Consider the following 18,452-nt stretch of genomic DNA (forward strand, 5'->3'; position numbering starts at 1 on the left):
GCAGTTAGGGGCAATCAGGCCAGCATGCAGAGGCAGTGAGGGGCGATCAGGCCGACGGGGGGGGGGGGGGGGGGGGGTGTTAGTTAGAGGTGACCAGGCAAGCAGGCAGGTGAGCAGTTAGGAGCCAGCAGTCCAGGATTGTGAGAGGGGTGTCCAACTGCTGGTTTAGGCCCGATACCTGGGACCGGGCCTAAACCGGCAGTTGGACATCCCCCGAGGGGGTCCCGGATTGGAGAGGGTGCAGGCTGGGCTGAGGGGACCCCCCACACACACATGAATTTCATGCACTGGGCCTCTAGTATGTATATAAGTTCTTTGACTGATCCCTTCCTGTCCCCACGCCCCTCTGAGATCTGTCTGTCTGTTCCACGCTTCCATGCCTCTGGATCTATTTTGTTGGTCAGTTTATTTTGTTCATTAGATTCCACATGTAAGTGTGATCATGTGATATTTATCTTTCTCCGACTGGCTTGTTTTGCTTAGCATAATGCTCTCCAGGTCCCTCCATGCTGTTGCAAAGGGTAAGAGATCCCCTCTTTTACAGCTGCATAGTATTGCATGGTATAAACGTACCACAGCTTTTTTATCCACTCATCTACTGATGGGCCCTTGGGCTGTTTCCGATCTTAGGGGTGCATGTATTCTTTCTGATTGGTGTTCCAGGATTCTTGGGATATATTCCCAGAAACTTCTAACTGCATTTCAAATGCACCCCACTAACTGCATTTGCATTGTTGTGCAACCATCGCCTCCGTCCGTCTCCAGAACCTTCTCATCTTCCCAAATTGAAACTTTGCCCCCATTAAACACTACCTCCCCATCCCCCCACCCCCAGGCCCTGGCTCCCACCTGCTACTTCCTGTCTCGATGGGTCTGACTCCTGTAGGCACCTCCTGTGAGCGGAATCACACGGTATCTGTCCTTCTGTGTCTGGCTTCTTTCACTGAGCGCAATGCCCTCCCTGTTCCTCTACGTGTAGCAAGTGTCAGAATTTCCCTCCTGGAGAAGCCCGGGTAATATCCCATTGTGTGGATGGACCACTCTGTTTGTCCTTTATCCGTCCATGGACACCTGGGTTGCCTCCACCCCTTGGCTGTTGTGAGTAATGCTGCTAAGAATGTGGATGTACAAATAGCTCTTTGAGACCCTGCTTTCCATCAAATTTCATGTAATCAATTTAAATGTAAATAGCCATGTGTAGCCGATGGCTATTGTATTGGACAGTGTGGCTGGGGAGGGGAGGGGGGGTTTGAAAGAGAATTGAAAGGAATGTTCTTTCTTCAGTGTAATGTAATGACCTGTGTGGGCCAACAAATAACATCTCATAAGCCACCTGCACTTACTAGTGTCACTCTTGTCCACAGGGGGACACACCTGTTTGTAGTGTCCCCTCCCTGCCAGCCTTGTACCCGGAAGAGACTCAACCCTGCGCCCTCTTGGTGTAGCACCGACCCCCAGCCCAGTGTGGCATCCGCTGTGATGGGCCAGAGGGTGCACAGGTCCGAGGGGGAGCCCAGAGAAGCTCCCTGACCCACCTTGGGGTCGAGGAAGGTTTCCTGGAGGAGGCAGCCTCTGTGCTGACCCGCAGGCCTGAGACAGAGGCAACGGTGAGATGGGGGGTGGGGGGGACGTTCTGGGTGGAGGGACCTCGAGAGCAGGGTCATGGAAGCCTGAGGGGAGAGATGAGCATGCTTGGCAGAGCAGCATAGTCACAAAAGAGGGGGAAGGGATGTGTCGTTACTTTGCCTCCGGGAAGTAATGCCATACCCCTTGTACAGATGGGGAAACTGAGGCTCAGAGGCCAAACCACTTTCTCCGAGTCCAATGGCTGGGAAGAGGAGCAGCCTCATTTGTAAAATCGATGTTTGAGGTCCTTCTTCATTCTCACCCCCTAACTCTGAGGCCCCTCTTACGACTCTACAGTAAACCACAGTAACAGGAGTAAGTATTTGTTGAGCATTTTTATAAAAAATATATGTGTTTTTATTGATTTTTAGAGAGAGAGGGAGAGAGAGAAACATCAATGTGAGAGAGAAACATCGATCAGTTGCCTTCTGTACACACCCCGACTGCAGATTGAACTGCAACCTGGGATTGTTCCCTGACCAGGAAATGAACCAGGGACCCTTCCGGACTGGGACATCGCTCAACCAACTGGGCCACACTGGCCAGGACCTTCTTTTCTGATTGGTGTTTCAGGATTTCTTTTTTTTTTTTAATTGATGAGAGAGAGAGAGAGAGAGAGAGAGAGAGAGAGGAAACATTGATTTGTTCTTCCACTTATTTCTATGCCCTAACTGGTTTGGCTCAGTGGATAGAGCATCGGCCTGGGGACTGAAGGGTCCCAGGTTTGATTCCGGTCAAGGGCATGTACCTTGGTTGCAGGCACATCCCCAATAGGAGGTGTGCAGGAAGCAGCTGATCGATGTTTCTCTCTCATCCATGTTTCTAACTCTCTATCCCTCTCACTTCCTCTCTGTAAAAAAAAAAAAAATCAATAAAATATATTTTTTTAAAAATGAAAGGATACTATCTGGGGACACAAAAATGATAAGAAATTCAAATTTCAGTGTCCATAAATAAGGTTTCATTGGCGCCCAGCCACGCCCAGCTCACCGACACATGGCGGCTTCCACACAACCATGGCAGAGTAGACCCGATGTCGTCAGAGCCAGAAATGCTGCCTTTCTGGCTCTTCACAAAAAAGGCTGGCTGGCCCCTGCTGTTCGTGTATTAGCTCCTTACCACAGCCGTGTGAGTTCGACGCTGCTGCCTCTTCAGTGAATACAAATGGAGAAACTGAGGTACACAGAGTTAAGTGGCTTAGTTATGGCTACACTGGATAAGTGACCAAACAGGGATTTATTTTTAATAATATTCCTTTTTTGCTCTCACCAGTTTGGCTCAGTGGATAGAGCGTCGGCCTGCAGACTGATGAGTCCCAGGTTCGATTCTGGTACTGGGCACATGCCCGGGGTTGCGGGCTCCATCCCCAGTAGGGGGCATGCAGGAGGCAGCTGATCAATGATTGTCTCTCATCATTGATGTCTCTATCTCTCTCTCCCTCTCCCTTCCTCTCTGAAATCAATAAAAATATATTATTTTAAAATAATAATAATATTTCTTTTTTAAAACATATATTTCTACTGATTTCACAGAGAAAGGGGGAGTGAGAGAGAGAAACATCAATGATAAGAGAGAATCATTGATCCGCTGCCTCCTGCACGTCCCACACTGGGGATTGAGCCTGTAACCCGGGCATGTCCCCTGATCGGGAATCGAACCATGATCTCCTAGATCATAGTTTGATGATCAACCACTGAGCCACACCAGCCAGGCCCAAATGGGGATTTAAAGCCAAGTCTGTTGAACTCCCTGGACAGTGCTTTCAGCTCCACGCCATACCTGGTCACGCCCTCTGGCCTAGCCCTCAGCATGTGGGGCTGGGAGAGTCTGGGTCCAGCTCTTTCTCCCACCGGCCTGAGGAAGGGGTGGGTGGATGGTCAGCAGGTGCCCAAAGTAAGCTCCACATTCCGCCCTGCTCCCTCCCTTGGGGAGCATCTGGGAAGACAGCCAATTAAGAGCAAATCAATTAAGCAAACTGCTGCCCTGTTTTTCTGACTTCAATCAAGAGGCTCACGTTCCGGGACTGCCAAGTTGGGTTCAAGCAAAGGCATTTGTGGGCAGACCTGAGAAGGGATCACAGGATCGGGAATTCGTGCAAAGAACTCTGACCCGGCCCCCGGGGATCCTGCGACACTGGGTTTATAATCAGATTCCCGTTGGGGGTGTGGGAGGTAGTGCGTGAAGAAACGAAGAAACGCTGGGAGGGGGGAGCCTGAGGAAAGGAGAGCTTTCTGCAGAAGATGAAGTGCTCAGTGTGACCGGGAGTGTGATGGGAGCAGTGGGAAAAGAAGGCTATAATTTGTGCATTTTACCTGTCAATCAAGTGATGAAAGTTGCTGTTTCTTTGTCACATGCTATTCAGAGATTTGACACCTGAAACAAAAAAACATCACAGCACAGGCTCCTTGTGCTGCACTTAACCCAGGAACAGTAAGATTCATGGAGCCCGAGAACAGCAATGCAGATAAAGCAGAGCAGAAAGACAAAGAGAAATGAGCTCCTGGATCCAGCCACACCTGAAGCTCACCTTCCCCTGGACTTCCCACTTAGAACCTGGGCATTGATGCATATGGCTTCTGTCCTGTGTGGTAACGAATAATGCTCTCACCAAGTATTTCCTGAACTTCACCTTCTAGGATATGAAAGATTCGATTATTACTCAGCAAATGTCATTCAATCTCTCCCCAAACTCCACGGGAATAATACACTTCCCTGCCCCATCGATGTCAGGCCCAGCCATGTAACTTGCTTTGGCCAAGGCAACATGAGCCGAAGTGACAGTGTGCCAATTCTGAGCCTGGATCCTAAGAAGGACGGCCTATTCCTGCATGCCCACTTGTGCTCCTGCCTTTGCCATGAGACAAATGGGTCTTGAGTAGCCACTAATCCAAGGAAGGCGAGAAACACACGGACCAGATCTGGACTCAATTCACAGATCGGAACCTAGGCCAGCTGCCCTGCCGATGTGTACGTGAGAACTGAATGCCTGTGGCTGAACGGCAAAGAGATTTGGTGGGTATTTCTCGCACAGCACTAGCTGACCGTCACATGAGCACATGATAGGACTGCACTTCTCTGATTGGTAGGACTGGGTGGGACTGTGACACTGCTGGGCCAGGGCACTTATCCCTAGTGAGAGACCCCCCAGAGCTCTCTTTCTGTGCCAGAGACCAACAATATTCCACACGGTGGCGGCCCCATCAGGCTCTTCTGGCATCAGGTAACATGAGGCAGATCCCCAGCCTCCATAAAACCACAGTGAATATACACCGTGAATGGGAAAGAAACCTTTGATGTCATTAGCGTCTGAGACAGGGGGCTGGGTGTTACTGCAGTAAAACCAAGCATGTGTTGATGTAATAAGAATGGAAGGGTTTTGACAGTGTGAGCAGAAAAAGGAGGCATGTTTGCCAGCCCTAGCATTGTTCAAGCCTGCCCGTTAGGATTCAAACAACAAAACTCAGGACCTTCCCCAGGGACGCCTCATGCAGCCACCACCCAAGCTTTCAGTTCCTCCCACCATCTCACCGTGACCTCGTGAGAGGGGACGTCAAAACCCAGATACCCAGAACTCCATCCCTGCTGAGAGTCTGAATGCTGGCCGGGCGTATTCTAAATGCACTGCAGCCAAGTGAGATGTGGTCAAGGCAGACATTTCCACTTCCCCGGCCCGTGGTGTGGTGTGGGCTGCAGTGCTGCTCTCGGCTTGTGTTGAAGTCTTTTGAAGCCCCACCTTTTATTCCTGCCTCCATAGCTTTTCTTGCCTGCAGACACACCCTGCCGGAATAGAGTACTTATTTCTCTGTTCCATGGACTCTGAGATGAGATCAGTAGAAGAGCCATCTTTATTTTGTATCCTGCTAAGGGAGAAAGCAGCCCCGCCAATTAAATCATGGAACAGGCGGAGAAGACATATCCCCACCTCAGGCGTGTTAAAACTTGAAAATCGTGCATCTGAGAATCCGTGAGATGTGGTATGTTTGTGGTTAGACCCAGGAGGCGGGAATTTAAATCAATAAATTCAAGTCGCTTGTCTTGGCTGTGGCTCAGTGTCCAGTGCCTAAAACAGGGCCTGCACACAGTAGGTCGAATGAGTATTGGTTGAATGAGTGAATGAATGAATGAACGAACTGTCAGATGCTGCGAGGTTTTCCAGTGCTCTCTCATCTTATCCTTCCCACGCAGACACCATTAAGCTGCGTGTTAAGAGGGGAGACTGAATCCCCCAAAGGGACGGGGACCTGCCCAGGGCCACACGATCAAGCCTGAGATCGACTTCCCCGCCCGAGACCTGGCTCCAGCCGTGACCCCCTGCCCCCCGGTTCCAAATTAGACATCCCGGCCAGCCGTGTCTCCCCAGAACCTGTTTTGTGAAAATCTAATCACGCCTGCCCGCCCGAAATTCGACATCAAAATGACAGCCGAGCCCTTGACTCGGGGTAATTAAGAGCGTTTTGGGACGCCTTGCTTGATTAAAAGCAGATCATCCATTCAGAATGAAAATTCACAAGGCAAATTGCTTTTGTTGCCGCCACGGTGCGATTTTCAACGAGGCTTCGGAGCTGATAGAGGCCGTCTGTCGGGCTGTCCGCCTGCTCAGGAGGCATGTGCATGGCTCCCTTTGCCGGCCCCCTCACCCCCGCATCTGGGCCTTGGAGGGACCCCTGTCTGGGCATCAGATCCTCGACGTTGCCCCCAAACCCGCTCCCATCTCAGGGCCACCCCAGCGTTTGCCTACCAGTTCCCACTACCTGTTCCCACTAACCCCCTACAGGCCCAGCCTCTGCCTCCTCCCTGGCCTCCCTGCCTCCAATCCTGAGCCTTCCTATCCACTCCCCTCAAAGGGCTCCTAAAACCCGATCAGGCTCCCTGCTCTCCAACGTCAGCCAACTTACCCGCCTTCCTCTTCCAGGCTCAGCTTAGAAGTCATCTCCCCTGACCTCCAGGCTGGGCAGGGGCCCCGCTGGCTCTGCGGCTGCCCGAAAGCCCCCATTAGAGCTCTCACCAGCCATGTCACATGTCCATTTCCCCACCTGGACTGTGAGCCATGGGAGGACAGGGCCAGGTCTGTCTCGGTCCTCGCTATGTCCCCAGCCCGAACAGGTCAGAGCACTGATGAGTGAGCGGGAAACAGTGAATGAGTGATGACTGCTTGGGGTGAAGGGTGCTAGGGACCCAAGGACCTCAACATCTGACCCTCAAGCAACCGTGGTCTCTGCCCTGCAGGGCACCGCTCTGCAGCAGGCGGAACAGGACGTGGCCGCGCCCCTTCTGGGCCAGGGCATGGACTGCTTGTCAGAGACCGTCCAGAGCTCTCCTTCTCTGTGCCAGAGACAGGGACACCCCAACATTCAGAGCCCCCACTCCTACTATTTTTGGTCCCTCCCTTCTCCAGCCAGTGAAGGAAGCCCCATCAGAGCCTCAGCTCAAAGCAGAATATTTCTCTCACTGGAGAAAGGCCAGCCCCTCCGTCAGACTCCTTCCCCATCCCCAGGACAAGGGAGGGAGTGGGCTCCCCCCACTGCAGAGGCTGGGGCTGGGGGTGAGGAGGAGGAATTGCCGTGGGAAGTCCTTCCTGCAGTCTCACCTTGGGCCAAGGAATGTGTGGTCTCATCCGTTACGATATGGCCAGTACTGGGGAGCTTCGCAATCTTGCCATTAAGGGTGTGAAAAGGCAAAGGCCCAGTTGACATCTGTCATTTGTTTAAAATTGTGGGGTCCTGGCTGGTTGTTCAGTGGCTTAGAGCGTCAGCCTGCGGACTAAAGAGTCCTGAGTTCGAGTCCCGGTCAAGGGCACGTATCTCAGTTGCAGGCTCAATCACTGGCCCCGGGCAGAGTGTGTGCGGGAGGCAACCAATCAATGTGTCTCTCTCACATCGGTGTTTCTCTCTGTCTCTCCCCCTCTCTTCCACTCTCTCTAAAAAAAAATCAATGGAAATATATCCTCTGGCGGGGATTAACAACATAAACAAACAAACAAATAAATAAATAAATAAAAGCTGTGGGCATCCTGATGCTTTAGCCCAGCAAACTCATTTCTAAGAATTAATATTGCCAAGCAGGGGTTCTCGCCGGGAGGCAACTCTGCCCTCCAGGGGACACCTGGCGGTGTCTGGACCATCTGTGGTTGCCACGACGGGGAGTGCTCCTGGGAACGAGTGGGTGGGGTCAGGGATACTGCTCAGTGCCCCACAGTGTGCAGGGGGACCCCCCACAGAGAATGGTCCAGCCCCAGTGTCTCCAGTGCAGAGCAGGGTGGGGGGAACCCTGATGCCAGCTGTCTAGGGACACTCGCTCTGCAACAGGCATCTCTTAGAAAATCTCTAATCTCCTGTGAGAGGGATATAAACGCCATCCTATTTTCCAGAAGCAGAAAACCAAGCCCCAGACCTCCAAAAGCAGGGCCCCGAGGTCACACAGCCCATTGAAAGGTCAGGCTAAGGCAAGTAGTCTCCATCCCATTCCCTGATGAGCACCCGGGGCCACGCACCGGGCCTGGCACACAGTAGGTACTCGGGAAATGCTGGATATAGCGCGGAGCTGGGACTCAAACCCAAGCCTGGTGGTTGTTGTTTGGGTTGTTCTGACTGTCAGAGCCCCCCCACTCACAGCCTTGGACCAAGAGACCCCCTTAGCTGCCCCGCTGTGTCCCCGCAAATCCGGGGCAGCCGAGCCCCACAGGAGGCGGTGGCTGAAGCTTAACCTCCCCATTGTGGCCTCTGAAAAGGGAGCAGGTGTTGGCGGCTTTGCCGAGGAGGCCCCAGTCGCTGCCTTTGTGCCCCCGAGCTGGTAGCATCCTCTGCTGGGAGCCAGCCTCCTTTCAGCCCACTCAATTCCACATTCCACCTTTGCCAGCCACATTCTCCACCTGAAAATCCCCCGTTCGGCCCGGAATGCTTGTCTTTGTTCATCTTTTTTTGGCCTCCCCTGCTGTTTAATCGTTTCTTGTCGGAGCTGTGGGAGGAGGGGAGAGGGAGGGCGAGAATAAATAAATAGGGAGGGGAAAATAAAAGAGATCCTCCAGTGTTCAGCAGAGGTTTGCATTGAAGGGGATTTCGCCTGGCACTTTGAGATATTGACAAAGGCGGGCGAGGGGCGGGCGCGGGAGTGGGGCGAGGCATCCAGCGCGCTCGCTTGGCCGGGCCGCTGCATTGAGATATCCACAAAAACAAATTCATCGAGCTTGTCCTTGTGCTGGTCTGGCTGCCAGACGCTCATTAACCCATGCCGGGGAGATGGCCATCCATGCTCCCCGGGCCCCCGAGAAGGAAGGCTGGGGGGAGGGGCAGTCTCCTCTCTCCTCAGGACTTGCTGTGTGACCTCAAGAATCTGACTGCTGTCTCTGTGCCTTGTCCATTATTGGCCCTTTATGTGGTGTGTGTGTGTGTGTGTGTGTGTGTGTGTGTGTTAATATATTTTTATTGATTTCAGAGAGAGGAAGGGAGAGGGAGAGACAGAAACATCAATGATGAGAGAGAATCATCCATCGGCTGCCCCCTGCACGCTCCCTACTGGGGATGGAGCCTGCAACCCAAGCATGTGCCCTGACCAGGAATCGGACCATGACTTCCTGGTTCATGGGTCCACGCTCAACCACTGAGCCACACTGGCTGGGCGATTGGCCCTTTATGTTCCCACCTTAGAGGGATGTAGGGTGTGAGGGTGTCAGAGGGTGGGAGGGGCTTGCCCTAAGTCACCCAGCTGGCAGAAGGCAAGCTCCTCCTTCAGGGCTCCTTACAAGAGGCAGTGAGGGAGGAGGGGCCCCACGGAGGACAAAGGCACCGTTTTAACGTCATCTGAAGGCTCCTTCCCAGGAGACCTCAGGTGCCTTCCCTCCCCTCTCTGGGCCCTTTTCTCTAATAATAACAATGCATCCAACGTATGTTGTTTTAATTCAGGTGCTCAGGCCAAAATACTGCCCGAGTTCCTACTGTGCGCCAGGCTGTGTGCCGAGCACGGGGGACACGGCAGTGACCGAGGCAGATGGCCCCGCCCTCCTGCGCTCACAGATGATCCTATGACCAAGCAGACTCCAGCCTCAGGGGGCTGAGGGCTCTGACAGGGGTCACAGAGGCGCTGGCAGACGCACCCAGGGTACCCTGAGCCGTCCTGGACTGTTTCCTCGCGTGAGAGGTGTCTGGTCTTCCAGGTCCTCTATGGGTGAGCAAGAGAAAAACAGGTGAAATGGAAGGGAGTCCCAGGCAAAGGCTTGGCGGGGGGGATGGACACTCAGGGTGCAGAAAGAAGCCCAGAGAGAGCGGGGGAAGCGGCAGGCCAGATTCTAAGTCCCCATCAGGCACAGGACACGTGGCAAAGCCTTGCCAAAGTCATGTCTGTCTTTGGGGCTCTGCACCAGCCGGGGGGACGGACGATGAAGGTTATTCCCATTTTCCAGATGAGAAAACAGAGGCTGCTCAGGGTCAGCACGGCCGAGCCAAGGTCACAGGGCCTCCCTGCAGCCATGCCCTTCCACACGAGCACCCTTACACGGAGTGTGTGGAAACGGATGAAGCAGGGCCTTCAGTGGCCTTTCCAGGAGAAAGGGCCTGTGTACGTGGAAAGGCTGTTCAGAGTCGCCCCAGGTTTGAGTTTCCTCGGGCTGCGCAACCAAGGACCACAAACCTCGTGAAACGCTTGGAAAACAACACTAACTGATTCTCTGATTAGTCCTGGAGGTCAGCGTCTAAAAGGGTCTCCTGGGGCTAAACCCAGGTGTGAGCACAGCTGGTCCTCCCGGAGTTTCCCGCCTTTTCCAACTTCTAGAGGCGCCACATCCTTGCTTATGGCCTCTTCCTCCATCGTCACAGCCAGCAGCGTAGCCACTTCCCTCTCTGACTCTGTCCCTCCTGCCTCCCTCTTATGAGGACCCTGTGATGACACTGGGCCCCCCCACCACCTCCCTTGGTTAATCCAGGGTAATCTTCCATCCCAGGGATCTTAATTCATCTCCAAAGTCCCCCTATGTCATGAAAACAATCATAGTCACAGGTTCCGGAGATTAGAATGTAGACGTGTTTGGGGAGGGGCCATGATTCCTCCCACCCCTTTATGCCCAGAGGGGTCATGGCCCAAAAGTGGTCAGAATAGAGAATTTGGGCAAAGCCTTGGCATTGGAGAGACCTCAGTCTCCCCATCTGTAAAATGAGCATCAATCATAGGCCTGGACTCAGGTTTGCTGGAAAGTTTTGCTCAACCATTTAATACCAAACAAACATTCAGCAGTGACCAAAAGAAGCATGGCCACTGTATTCAAGGGCAGGATGGTGGACATCAGAAGACAGCAGCAACGCTGGTGAGATGAAGCGTATTGGGGGGCGGGCGGGTGGGGAGTCAGAGCAAAGAGCCATATGGAGAAGTGGGGGAAGAGTGTCCCAGGAAATGGGAATAGCACATGCAAAGGCCCTGAGGCAGGCCAGTGGCCTAGTGTCCCTGAGGATCAAGGAGGAAACCAGAGAGACCGGTCTGGGAGGAGTAGCTGAAGGATTCCCGGAAGACGCGAGCCTGCAGCCTTGGCAAAGGAATGAAGCAGGCCAAGGGCAGCTGGTGGCAGAAGGGAGGGAACTGAGGCGGCCCACAAAGCTCCAGCCTTTAGAGTCTCAACTGCCTGGGGCCGAGAGAAGCCTTAGGAGGCTGTGAGCTGCACGGACCAGCCAGAGGCAGAAGCCCGGCCGGCCTGGTGTGTAAGAGCCAGACTGCCTGCGCTGGAATCCCAGCTCTGCCGCTCCCATTCTGTGTGACGTTGGCCAAGTCACCTCGCTTCCGTGGGCCATTGTGGGGAAATGGTAGTGCCAACGCTACGGACCTGTGTGGGGACCAAACGAGCAGATCCACGACAAGCCCTGGGCAGAACCGCCTCCTGAACACACTTGGAGGCAAACCGCCTCCTGAAGATTCTGTGGCCCCTGTCTCCGCCCCAGGCTTTTCTCTGGTGACACATGTGCCCATGTCCCTGTGGGGGGTGGAGGACTTCTTATTGTCAGGAAATGAACTGCCACCACCTGAGCTTGATTGCACCCACCCCAGGATCCACTCACCACAGGTGGCGGGGGGGGGGGGGGGGGGGGGACACGTGGGCGACGTGAAAACTCCAACAAGGGGGGGGGGGGGCGAGAATTAATCACAGGGCCATTTGCATAGGCCACCTCCGTCGCTGCAAACAATCTAATGACAGAAAGTGCACTGCTTTCTTGAGGAATCCGAGAGAGGCGTCCTGCATTAGGATCCTGTTTCTTATTTTAAGGAAAGGCGCACAGTAAAACCCTGCTGTTCTCGGCCCCTGGTCCTGGGGTCAAGCCAGAGAGGAGCGCGCGAGGGGAATGGTGTCTTGCTGAGTGGGGTCTTCGTCCGCCTGAGTCTCGGAGGTTTTCTCTCTCTGAGGCGCCTCCAGGTCTTCTGTTCTGCTGCCACACATGGTCCTCCTTCTAGTCTCCCCTCTGGGTCTGCCCTGTGCACAGTAGGGGCACAGAAATGCAGGCTCAGTGGAGCCGAGTCCCTGCAGGGGGCTGTGGAGAGGTGCGAGGCGGGGCCGACTCTGTGTTATCAGTCAGGTATTTCTTCCAAGCTCCCACCTGGAACCCCGGGATGGCGGCCCCATCTCCAGCAGGATGGCCTGGCTGAGCCCCCACAGTGTGAGCCTACGGGTCCTCAAACTACGGCCCGCGGGCCACATGCGGCCCGCCGAAAACATTTATCCGGCCTGCCGGGTGTTTTTGCCGCTGCTGTGTGCATAGGAATTTGTTCATAGTTTTTTTTTTAAACTATAGTCCGGCCCTCCAACGGTCTGAGGGACAGTGAACTGGCCCCCTGTTTAAAAAGTTTGAGGACCCCTGCGCCCACACTGTCTCCACGCTTGTGCTGCCCCTGCCCCTCACATCCGGGGCTCCAGCCAGAGCTCCTTGTCTTCCCTCCACTTCCCACCCCACAGCTGTCTCCACTACCTCCCACCTGCCAGGGCTGGGGTGGGGGTCTGGGAGAGAAACCGCACACCAGGGCCCCCCCCCCCCCCCCCGGCCCCGTCTGAGTGTCTGGGCCCCTGAGGGAGACAGGTCATGACCACATCCGTCCTTGAAGGGGTTTTGTGTGCGAGAACTACGGTGACTGCCTCAGTGTCCGGACTCCGCCCTTCGGCACCCTGTTGTGGTCACTGTGGGATTCCTTTATTCATTCAACAAACACTGGCCTGGTGCCCGCTTTGAGATTAGTCTAAACCAGTGGTCGGCAAACTCGTTAATCAACAGAGCCAAATATCAACAGCATAACGATTGAAATTTCTTTCGAGAGCCAAATTTTTTAAACTTAAACTATATAGGTAGGTACATTGTTATTAACTTAATTAGGGTACTCCTAAGGCTTAGGAAGAGCCACACTCAAGGGGCCAAAGAGCCGCATGTGGCTCGCGAGCCGTAGTTTGCCAACCACGGGTCTAAACCATGCTGAGCCCAACTCCAGAGTCAGATGCTGGATCCTGCCCGACACCGAGCCTCAGTTTCCCCACCCATCTCCAGAGGACACTGTACCCCTCCCAGTCCCGCCGCCTCTAAATCCTAAACCCAACCCTAGCGACTCACTTCAGAGCCTGGCCCTGCAGACCCTCATCGGCTTGGCCAGATCCAAGAAGGCAAAGGGTTTTGCCCCGCCTTCTCCACTCAGAGCCCCCAGGACGGGAGGTTCCCCGGGCCCAGGGCGAAGGCAAGGTCGGTCGAGCGTTACAGCCCTGGCTGTAGATGGGTCTCAAACACTCGAGTGTGGGAGGCCCTGCCGAGCGCTCCATCTCCTGCCCAGCGGGGACTACATTAGCCGCTCAAAACCCATCCGTGGAAATTAGAGCACAGGCCTCCGCGACAATCACGGGTCATCTCGGCTCCTGTTCCCCGGCTTTCCCGCAGAGATGACAGCCCAGCAGCCGGTCTGGGGCAGGGGGGGACTGGGGGGGTTGCAGCGGGCCGGCTCCAACCTGAGGCCTTCTCCAAGCCAGCCAGAGAAAGAAAAAGGGCAATCATTTGATGGGGGGAGAGGGGGGTTAAGGGAGTCATTTCTCTGCTCCAGCACCTTCTATGGCTCCCAGCTGCCAAGACTTCAATCCAAATGGTTCAACCTGACAAACAACAGCAAGTGATGGTGGCTCAATTGATTGAGCATCACCCCGTGGACCAGGGCATCACCAGTCGGATTCCTGGTCAGGGCACATGCCCAGGTTTCAGGCTCAATCCCCAGTAGGAAGCATGTAGGAGGCAGCCGATCAATGTTTCTCTCTCATCACCGATGTTTCTATCTCCCTTTCCCTCCCCCTTCCTCTCTGAAATCAATAAAAACATTAAAAAAGAAGAGGAACAAGGAGAAGGAAGACTGCTTTACCAGCTCTTCCTATTTCTGACCACAGAGTTTGTAGGTTTCTTGCATGTCCTCCAGGCTTAGAGTCTCACAAGGCAAAGTGAGGCCAGGTTTTCATTTGATTCAGAAGTAGTGTGGACTTCAGGAATGGTTTGATCCAGCATTCCAATTGGCCATCAAGAATCAACGTTCGCTTTCTCTTCTGACATCAAGTCCCAGCCTCTTTCCAAAACTCCCCAAGTTTTTCCTCCTCCGGGTTTTTGCTCATACCTGGCTGGCTTGTTCCACCCCTCCTCCCTGCCCCCTCCCTGCCCCCCAATTCCTCAGCCCAAATGTCATGCCCACGTGTGGCAAAGCAGTAGAATCCCTGGGAAGGGAGGTCAGGAAGTTGACTGCTACCTAAGCCAAGACCTCACTGCCCCCCCGGCAACTGCCAGCGGGCTCCTGCTCCAATGTCACCTCCTCAGAAAAGCCCCCGTGGTAACTTTTATTTGGCTGGGCCGTGGGGTGCGCAGCATTTGAGTGGGCAGACTGGGTAAAGAGTGTGGCTCTCCCCAGTGTGGGTGGGCCGCATCCAATTTGTTGAGCCTGAAGAGAACAAAAAGGCAGAGGAAGGGCGAGTTTCCTCTCTGCCTGACTTCTTGAGCTGGGACATCTGTCTTCTGCCCTTGGGCTGGGACTTACACGATCAGCTTTCCTGGGGCTCCAGCTCGCGGACAACGGGGGATCGGATCGTAGGGCATCTCAGGTTTCATTATTGCGTGAGCCAATTCTTTATAATAAACAAATCTCTTCCTATATATATATTTATATCCGATTGGTTCTGTGTCTCTGGAGAGCCCTGACTAATCCACACCCCATGCTTCCTGCCCTAATTGCCCGGCCCCCCCACCACCACCAGCCACTCTCTTTCTTACTTCCTTCGACCTCTGGAAACTGCCTTCCTCATTTACTCATTTACTTGCGACTCTCTCTCCCCCAATTAGAATTTAAACCACCTAAGGGGCAGGCCTTTCCTCCATCTTGGTGGCTGGATCCCCAATACCCAGAATGGTGCTTGGTATACAGTAGGTGCTCAATATATACTGGCTGACTTGAAGCATTGATTCTAGGATCTCTTGAGCCCTTCGGGGGGGCAGGGGAGGAACCCAGAGGCCCATGTTGTGGTGGGAGAAACTAATCAGCCAAGTTTGCCCCCGAATTATAGCCCCATCAGCTGCAGACCCAGAACTCAAACCTGGGCGTCTCTGCTACCACAGTGACCTGGCCCCCGAGCTTCGGAATAACCAGGACACGGGGCTCAGGAGCGAAGAGAGGGAAGACCCCTCACCTGCTGCCCTTTATGGATTGCTCGCCCCTCGGCACTGCTGACATTGGGGCTGGGACATTCTCTGTGGGGGGCTGTCCTGGGCACTGTGGGGTCTGAGCAGCGTCCCTGGCCCCTGCCCACGCAATGCCAGGAGCTGCCCCAGTCGTGACAACCACAGATGTCCCCGGGGGACAGAATCATCCCTGGCTGAGACTCGCAGCCCTGCGGAACTGGCTCCTTGCCCACCTCCCTGCTTCCCCCACATACCCGCAGCGCTCACAGGCCCGGGCTGGGAAGACCCTGCAAACTCATGCATTCCGGGCCGGGCCCAGCCCACCCAGTCACAGCCAAACCCAGGGGAAATTGGATTAACTCGGAGAAGCTGGCCAAGATGATCCGTCATGCCATCTGAAGGACAGCGTATTGATCTCCACGTTGCAAAAAAAAAAAATTAAATGATATCCCTTTTTGTTATTTAAAACGCTGCTTAAGCAATTCTGTAATGGAACAGCCTGGCCCAGGTCCAGGAGCTCCCTGGGCGGCGGCGGCCTCTCCAGGCCGGTGCTGGACGAGGGACTGTGGACGCGGCCCTGTCTTCCCCAGGTAATTGATGACCCCGGAGAAAAGCACCATTTTGCCGGCAATGTGCACAGCTTTGATTTATTAAAGACATAACAATTATGAAAATAGCTGATTTATAATCAACTTGCCCAAGGACCTAATTGATTTCTGGGGTGAAATTTAGAACGGGAGGTACTGACACCCTGAGGGCAGGGCCACCAGCCTTGGGATGGGCCGTGATGGGGTGGCTGGCAGGCCGGCGTGGGTGCAGGACGAGGGGGTGGGAAGACAGTGGCCTGAGTCTGGCTTCGTTCTTTGTCCCCTCGTGGGATGTTGGGCTTCTGGCCAGCTTTACCCTGGAGGTTAAACCTCCGTGGAGGCTGCCATTTCCAAATGATGGAGGCCGGCCCTGGCTCCAGCAGAGGGTCGTGAGCCATAGCGCCCACACATCTCTCAGTGTGTTCCGTGCTTGGAGACCTCATTGTCACACCCAGAGCCTGGCACCGTGTGCATAAATGAGTCTGCCCCACAGTGTCCAGAACCTTCTGTCCCTCAGAGAGAGTCCCAAGTGGGGGTTGCCAAGTTTGGTCAATAAAAATACAGGAGGCCCTAACCAGTTTGGCTCAGTGGATAGAGCGTCGGCCTGTGGACTGAAAGGTCCCAGGTTCGATTCCAGTCAAGGGCACATACCTTGGTTGTGGGCACATCCCCAGTAGGAGGTGTGCAGGAGGCAGCTGATCGATGTTTCTAACTCTCTATCCCTCTCCCTTCCTCTCTGTAAAAAATCAATAAAATATATTTTTTAAAAAATACAGGAGGCCTGCCCTAGCTGGTTTGGTTCAGTGAAAAGAGCGTCGGCCTGCGGACTGAAGGGTCCCGGGTTCGTGTCCAGTCAGGGGCACATGCCCCGGTTGCGGGCTGGATCCCTGGTGGAGAACGTGCAGGAGGCAGCTGATCGGTGATTCTCTCTCATCATTAATGTTTCTCTCTCTCCCTCTCCCTACCTGTCTGGAATCAAAAATATATATATTTTTTAAAAATACAGGAGGCCTAGTTAAATCTGAGTTTCAGACAAACAATAAATGAATTTTTAATATAAGTATATCCCACACAATATTGGGGATATACTAATACTAAAAAATAATTCATGGTTCATCTGAAATTCTAATTTAACTGGACAGTTTGTACTTTACCTGGCAATCCCACCGTGGCATTCAGGACCCCAGCCCCCTACAGCCCCACGAAGGCTCAGTCGCTGGAGGAGATTTCGGCAGCAGCTACTCAATGCCTGTCCATGGCCACAGGGTGGCCGACTTAAGATTCAAACCCACCCCTGAGGTTTGAGACTTGCAAGCCCTCAGGATCCTACCCTGCTTTCAGGAGGAAGTGACAACAGCTTTTCTTTCTTTTCAGGGACAGGTGAGGCTGATTAAGGGGACCAGGGCTGGTGAGAGACAGCTGTGGTTTTCAAGTCTCCCCAGTTCAGCCTTGTGATTATTGCTGTGTGACCTTGATGAGAGAGCTTTGCCTCTCTGGGCCTCCATCTCCAGCACTGGAAAGTGGACATGATCATGGCATGTCCATCACAGGGTGCTGGGGAGGAGGAACTGACTTGTAGGCACCCCTCCGGATGAGCACTTAAGAGACCACTTAGGCCCTGGTCGGTGTGCTCAGTGGTTAGAGCATCGCCCTGTGCACCAAAGGGTCTTGGGTTTGATTCCCGGTCAAGGGCACGGACCTGGGTTACAGGTTCACTCCCTGCCCCCAGTCTGGGGGTATGCGGAAGGCAACCAGTCAATGTGTCTTTCTCACACTGATGTTTCTCTCTCTCTCTCTCTCTCTTCCCTTCCCTCCCTCCCTTCCACTCTCTCAGAAAATCAATGGAAAAATATCCTCAGGTGAGGATTTTAAAAAAAAAGGAGAGATCACTTGGGGTTCCCAGAGTCCTAACAAAGACAGAGCGGAAAGAGACAAAGAGAGACAGTGGCGGAGAGAGATAGTCAGAGACAAAAAGACAAAGAGAGTCAAGGCAGAGAGACGAAGAGAGACCAACAGAGGAAGACGGACGGCTCCCCTTTGGAAATGGGGTGGCTTCTGAGGGTGGAAATTAAGTCTGCAAACCAGAGGGTTCAGTAGTTTCTCTAAGGCGGGGAGAAAGCAAACAGGAAGCGGGGACTTAGAGTGCAGAGCCCAGCAGCTGCCCGGGCCCAGTACCCGTGACGGCCCCGCTGAGCACTTTTAAATATCGTTAAAGATAAAATAATTTTTCCCCCTCTGAGCCGAGTGATTGATGCAGTAATGGGCCCTGCCGACAGGGAGAAGGTCAGGCGGGAATGTAATCAGTTTTTTCCGGAGCGATGCATAAACATGATGGCGCGGTGGCAGGGAGAGGGAGCGGGACCCACCGCTTGTCCCCAACCCTCTGAGCTCTCAGCAGAAGGGCACGATGAGATGATGGGGACAGAGGGGGCCGGGGGGCTTCCGGGAGGAGGTGTGGCTGCAGCTGGGGTTGGAAAGAGAAGCCATCACAGGCAGGGGGGACTGCAGAAGCAAAGAGTGGAGGTCGGATATGTCTCTTTACGCAGCTTCCTGCCCCACCTGATCCCCACATCTCACTGCATGATTC

Source organism: Myotis yumanensis, unplaced genomic scaffold (genome assembly GCF_028538775.1).
Source record: "Myotis yumanensis isolate MYYU_CA2020_CCGP unplaced genomic scaffold, mMyoYum1.0.hap1 SCAF_5, whole genome shotgun sequence".
In the NCBI taxonomy this organism is placed as follows: domain Eukaryota; kingdom Metazoa; phylum Chordata; class Mammalia; order Chiroptera; family Vespertilionidae; genus Myotis; species Myotis yumanensis.